Here is a 7,115-nt window from a genome sequence, read left to right as displayed (position 1 = left end):
AGGTTTAGCACGTGTAGATCTTTGTGTCCTTTTTGTTGTATTTGATAAAATACACTTCCCTTTGTGAAAATTCTGACGTGACTTCAAATGTGTTGGAGTGGGTAAAATACCTTTCCATTTCGGATCATCTGAGGAACAGATTTGAAAAACACCATTTTGAAAAGACTTTGAACTCTTTTGAGTCGTGTCAGGTGACTTAGGAATGACTGTTGAAACTGTACATTCCTTTTTGGATGTTTTCTTGGTGGTAGGATTTTTTGAAAAATAGTGAGAGAAAACAAATTTTTCTGGACTTTTGGACTTTTGAGATCTGACACGCCTTTTGTTTTTTGAAAACATTTGTCTATTTGTGCCTCGGGAGCGAATTTCTTCTTTAAAAGCATTTTTAGCTAAGGATTTTGGTTAACCGCAGTCTCTGTTATTCAACTGCGGTTTCCTAGAATCCTTTGAAATTTTGTGAAAACGTGGGCTTGAGTCATCAGAACTTGAAGATTCTGAGATTTGGGAACATTGACCTACTTCAAAGTTTTCTATGGGTAATTCATGATAAATCGTTTGAAGAGTGGTAGAAGTTTTGTTTGAAGACTGCGGTGAGGATGACTTGACTACTGTAGAGTATGTCTTTTTTGGGACTTCAGCGGGACTCATGTGAGACTTTTGACTATAGTGAGGAACACTGCGGTCTGAGGACAGAGATGGAAAGTCTCTAGAGACTTCGGTGTCATCAATGATAATTTCTTCATCGACTACGGATGAGTTTTGAGAATTTGGGAAAGTAGTGCCACTGATAGGAGTTTGATCACATGTGTGACCCGAAACCTCAGTTACAATTTCCTCAATGACACAATTGTTGCTAAGATTGTGCAGTCTACCGAAGTGAGTTTTGATATCTTCGGGAAAGGTCTTGTCATTGACTAGGAAATGAAATTCTCGGTCTAGAGGGACATATAGTCGGTCTTTGTTGAACCGGGGTGAGGAATCCATTGCGGTAGGATATCCATTTGACCAACCCCAATTGTATGCATTGTCCATGGTTCCATTATTGACCAAATTTTCAATAGCTTCACTTTCATTGAACAATTTTTCGATTAAAAGATTTAAACGTACAATTTCAGTTTGAGCTAAATCTCTCTGGTTCAAAGCTATCTCAAATTGGGTTTTACTCAACATTCTTGCATCTTTTTCTAACTCTAAATCTCTTTCTAACATAGCCATTTTGAGTCTTTTGTTATCCAGTCGTCCTCTCACATGGAACATCTCCTAGGACGCAATGTTCTTCTCATCTAAGGCTTTATTATAGTTTGTAAGGACGGCAACACATTTTTCATTAAGATTATCTATGTAAGGTTGACAATCATACATGTTATAATTTAGAGTTTGGATCATGATTTTTACCTGTTCAACGATGCTTAGATTTCCATCCTTTGCCATATAGCAGTAGTTTCTGTTCATCTTTATAGACCCATCATCATCTGTAGCTGCCAACATGCAGATTTTCCCTTTTCCATTAACACTGCTGATGGCTTCATCTTCATCTCCGGATGACCATACTTGGTGGTTTCTTTTGACATGGGATATGTATGCCCTTGCTTTCTCCTTTTCTTCCAGCTCTTGAGCTATTCTAAGGTAGAATGCTCTGTCTTTAACTGCATTGGCCTTACAATCTATTGCAAAGTAGGCTGCGGTGCTTCCTGAGGTTGAGTATTACGAGATTGCGGTGGTGGATGAGTACTTTTAGGATAATGTGAGTGATTTATTTGTGGGTTGAAGTTACGATTGAAGGGTGGTTTGTTGAATTGTTGATTTTTGCAAAAAGAGTGAGGTGATAGTCGATTGAATTGTTTGCTGATGAGATCGATTGCCTTTTGAAATTCCTCTTCATCGTCATACTCTGAATCAGCTACGTATGACTGCGATGAAGTATCATACGAGGGAGTGTAAGATTGGTTTTGTGGGGTTTGTGCTATGAGAACAAGAGGTCCTCTGAAGTCAGCACAATCTTTGAGTACGGTGGATTCTTGTGCTTGAAGTTCCCCATACAGTTTGTAGAGTGACAAAGAATGAATCTTTCTATCACCTTGGACTATCATTTTGGTTGTAGTCCAATGTCTTCCCAAGTCATTAAGGAACTGAAGGTTTGTTTCATGGTTACTGTGGATGGTGCCCGCATTGGATAGCTTGATGACAATCAGGTTGAATCTTTTGAAGGAGTCTTCCAAACTTTCGACAGTGTGAGCTTTGAAGTTGTTGAACTCATTGAGTGCAGTTGTGAGCTTCTAGTCTTGAGCTTGCTCTGAGCCTTCGTATAGATTCTTGAGAACATCCCAAATCTCTTTTGCTGATTTGCAATTTATGATAATGTCGAAGTTGTCAGGAGCAACTCCACAGGAAATTTCATAAAAAGCAACAACATCATTTTCCATTTTATCAAGATCATCCTTGGTGGGACGGCTCATAGCTGGTTGACCTCCTCCTAGTCTTGTTGTAGCTCCGTCAGTTGTGATCCTTCTTCTATGGATCGCCATACATCTCTACCAAGTCTCCTTAAGTATCTTTCCATTCTTTGTGACCAGTGATGATATTCATTTGCAACCAATATCGGGGCTTGATTCGAACCACCAACATTGTTGGAAAAATTAAGAGATAATGATTTTGCCATGTTTTGAAATTTTTTTTTTTTGTTTTAGAAATGAGCTTCAGTGGTATAGAAGGCTCTTCGAAAAATCAGAGTTCTGATTTTCAAAAAGCAACCAATATGGCTCTGATACCAATTATTGAGAGAAAAACTTTGAGATACACTTGAATAAACGTTAGAACTAGTATATAGCAGAATATTTAATCTCGAAGGATCTAAAAGCTCAACAATAATATTTAGAGTTAGATGTTAGAGAGTTAGTTGCGGAAAAGTAAAGAAATGTAAATGACAACAATTGTTATATCAAGTATACACATAAGCTGATTCATAACGAGGAATGCATTCAAGCCAAGTTAATAAGTGAGATCAAACTTAGTGATTAAGTCACAAAGGACTTGCTCCGAAGAGAAGTTGTGATTGATTATGAGAGTAAGAAGAGTGAATAAGTAAGATAGAAAGATAACTTCTGCGATATGTATTAGAATTACATGCGATACACTTCTTTCGCTCCGTTGATTACATGAGAACAAGTTCTATTTAAAGAGACTCACAAAGATCACTAGTTTACAACTCTAAGAGTAGCCATGCAAGGCATACTGGACAATAGATTGTATTAAAGAAAAAGACAAAGTAGCATAAACTAGATAGAAACTACGGTAGTAGAGACTGCGTTTGTTGATTGCTGATGAAGCGGCTTGACTGTGCTAGCTTGGAGGATGCGGTAGCTAAAATTCAAGAGGGTCACTTTTATGGTTCAATAGTTAGGGCTTCTAAGTGCCATTTTGGCTACCAACCATGATTGCAAGCATGGTTAATGGCTAGGGTTTCAGATCTAGGGTTCTTAAGGGACCCTAAGGCAGAAAGCAACTGTTTTAGAACCCATGGAAAGCCTCATGCATGTTGGGAGTTCCTTTTTGAGCCATTTGGGCTCATTCTTCGATGCACACATGTAAAGTTTGTAACTTTACGAGCTAGATCGAGTCTAGGGGCTTGGATGTACCTTATGATCAAAGGTTGTACATCAAAAATCGAGGATTTAGAGTGTGGACGTGACCGACTCGGAGAGTCTGTTCTTGGGACTCAACGAGTCCAAGGCTTTGAGTCCCATATCTGTTAAGGGTCTAAAGAACTCAATGCATTGAACTTATTTTTAGACTTGGAGTTCATGGGACTCGACGAGTGCAAGAATAGACTCGTCGAGTCCAAGGCAATATCCTTAAGGTTGAAGAGGAACTTGACGAGTTGTTTATAGAACTTGGCGAGTCGAGGTCAGACTTGTTCATCAGATGAAGGTAGACTCGACGAGTTGTTCATACAACTCAGCGAGTCGGATGAAGGATCATTCAATGTTCTTATGGGAGAGCAACTCGTCGAGTCATCGCCGAACTCGACGAGTCGAGTCGGGGATGAGGACGTGTAAAGGGTTAGGATTATAGAAGGTCTGATAGTATGTTTATGTTATGATATATGTGATAGTAGCAGTAAGGGGTGGAATAGTCCCCGAGGGTCGGCTGTTAGGACCGACGGGTAGGTCAGCACCCCAGAATAGCTTGACATGGGTAGGACGGCACCCCAGAATAGCCGCATGGGTAGGTCGGCACCCCAGAATGGCCATACGGGTAGGTCGGCACCCCAGAATGGTCGTACTGGGTAGGTTGGGCACCCCAGAATTTCCAGGCAGTATGTATGCTATGTGATTATGTGGTATGTGGTATGATGGGGGAACTCACTGCACCCCAAAACCATGAACGGTGGAAACGTTCTGGGGCGGAGGACGTCATGTTCAGTATCACAACAATGCAAAGTAGTAAACAAGCAACAACATCATCGATTGCATTAATAATATAATTTCATACAAGTGTGTTCTTTCAAGTTATATAGACACCAAAATATAAATCAAAATGAAAGATGAGTCTTGAACGAGCTCCATCTTCTCTAAACCTTGCACCGGTACCTATTTACTGGTGACCTAAGGATACAAATTATTTTGAAAGAGAATATCAGCTTTAAAGCTGGTGAGATCATAAGTATTTTAGTGTCTGTATTTGTAAGAAAGTATTTGTAAGTATGTGAAGTATAGGTATCTAAAAGTTTTGAACCTCCTAGAAAACCCTATGTTTCCTACTAAAAGTAGCCTTCTACCAAGGCATCTAGTATTTGTGTGTGTCTCTTGTAAGTGTGTGTATTTTCCCAAATCCGACTATCATTAACCAAAAATATAGTTTTTACATTACTGTGCATCGTGTGAATGTTCACAAAGTGAATGTAAAGGGAAAAATATTATAGTACTGTAGTGTTGTATTAAGTAACTACTGTTGTACTAACTACTTTAAACCAATTGCTACTTAAAGTAACATGTGATCGGCCTGTATCCTGCTACCAACTCTAGTAAAACAACAATGTAAGACGCCGTAAGAAATGACATTTGGCACCCGTAGACCTTCAAGTCCCACTGTAGCGAGCAGCAAGGTGTAGGATAGTCAATCCAGTATAGATCCATACGCAAACTCATACACTCCCCAATTAAGGAGATTCTGGATAAAAAATGGTCATGGCAGGTATTTCCATGCCCCATTTAGTGGCTCACATAACTGCATGAATGTATATGTAATGTATGTGCTAGTTGTATTGTATGTTCTTTCTCTATCTAGCTTGTATGTATTGTAATGTTCTGCGTGTACTAGCTGTATTGTGTGTTCTCTCTCTATCTAGCAAGTATTGAAATGAACTGTGTACAAGCTGTATTGTGTGTTCTCTCTATCTAGCAAGTATTGAAATGTACTATGTGTACTAGTTGTATTGTGTGTTCTCTCTATCTAGCAAGTATTGAAATGTACTGTGTGTACTAACTGTATCATGTGTTCTCTCTATCTAGCAAGTATTGACTCATTAATGAACTGACTCATTGTATGATTCTTTGTTCTAGTAATAGTATTAGTAACTTCCTAAACTACACCTATCGTAGTTTACTAGTAAGATGAACTATACATATGAACATGACCGTATACCCTTGCTACCCAAGGGTATTTAAATGACTGATAGAACTTTTATGTCTATATATGTATACATAATATATAGCTAATATTTAGACGACCTTCGAACGGATAACCGATGCCCTAAAGCCACACCCCAACTAGGAAAAGGAGATAAAGCGAGCTAGCCTTCCTAAGCCCTTAAAACATTACTTACATAACTATACATACATAGGCATGCATTGGACAATATAAAAGTATAAAAGAAGTTTTGTAAAACCATTGAAAATTTTAGTAACTAAGAAAGGATGACTTGATGTAAGTTTGTAAAACGATTTGAAAACAGTTTGGTTGATAAGAAAATTTTAAAGTATAAGGAAACCTGTGTTTGAAACACAATTGTAACAAAGTTTGAAAAGTAAGAAATCCACTAGACTGGTAGTCATTAATCACATGTGATTGATATAATAACTATAATTGATGAACTTTTATCCCCCCCCCCCCATAAAAGTATTTAAAATATTGATTAAGGGGCTATGAACTCACCTGTAGTGAGTGGTATGGATGAACTGATGAAACAGGATTGCTAGGTGTCAAGTAAAGTCTTCAACACACACAAGGATCCTAGTTAACATATAATATCACATATATGTATCCAGTTAGTCTTTAAACAACTAATTAACAAAGTTAAGACATCCTAGGACATGATAAACACCTTATATAAGTGTTATAAGTCCCAAGGATTGCATCTAAGTGTTGTAGGACATTGCTATTGAGTTTAGGGTTCATGGGAACCCCTTTATATGAGTTTACGGTTTTGTGACCATAACCCATTGAGTTTATGGTCGTAAACTCACGCTTCTTAGACCATGTGTTGTTTTGAAGCTCAATAAGTTCTTAGAAGCATTTCCACTTGAAGCATAAGCCTATGGAAGGGATTAGGCCACCATTTCACTCCTAAATGGAGTTTATGGTCCTTAGACCATTTTCCCTTTGGGTTTACGGTCGTAAACCCCTATGGTTTATGGTCCTTTGATGTTTTCAAGTTCTAAGATCATCAAGGAAAGTATCTATGCTAGTTTCCAAGGCTTAGAAGGGACTAGGGCACACTTTGGCACCCTTTTTAGGGTTTACGGTTCAAGAACATCTTGGACCGTAAACACCTTGATCTTGGTGATTCTTGGGTGATTTCTTGATATATATATATATATATATATATATATATATATATATATATATATATATGGAAGTGTAAAAAGCATTAAGATACTCTAGGATAGAAGTACTTACAAGATAGAGGCATGAAAAGGTGCTAAAAGTCCAAGAACACTAGTGTGTATTCTTGGTGTTCTTGGTGAAACTTGAAGATCTAACCTTTTGGAATGATTTCATAGATGGAAGTGTGTTAGATCACTAGATTAAGTAATATATCAACTTAATAGGGCTATAGACACTTACAAGTTGAAGATCAAGGAGGGAAAGTCGGATGCTACTTGAGAGGATTTGAG

Source organism: Lactuca serriola, chromosome 6 (assembly GCF_051521515.1).
Source record: "Lactuca serriola cultivar US96UC23 chromosome 6, Lser_US96UC23_V15, whole genome shotgun sequence".
NCBI lineage: Eukaryota > Viridiplantae > Streptophyta > Magnoliopsida > Asterales > Asteraceae > Lactuca > Lactuca serriola.
This window is presented reverse-complemented; position numbering follows the sequence as displayed.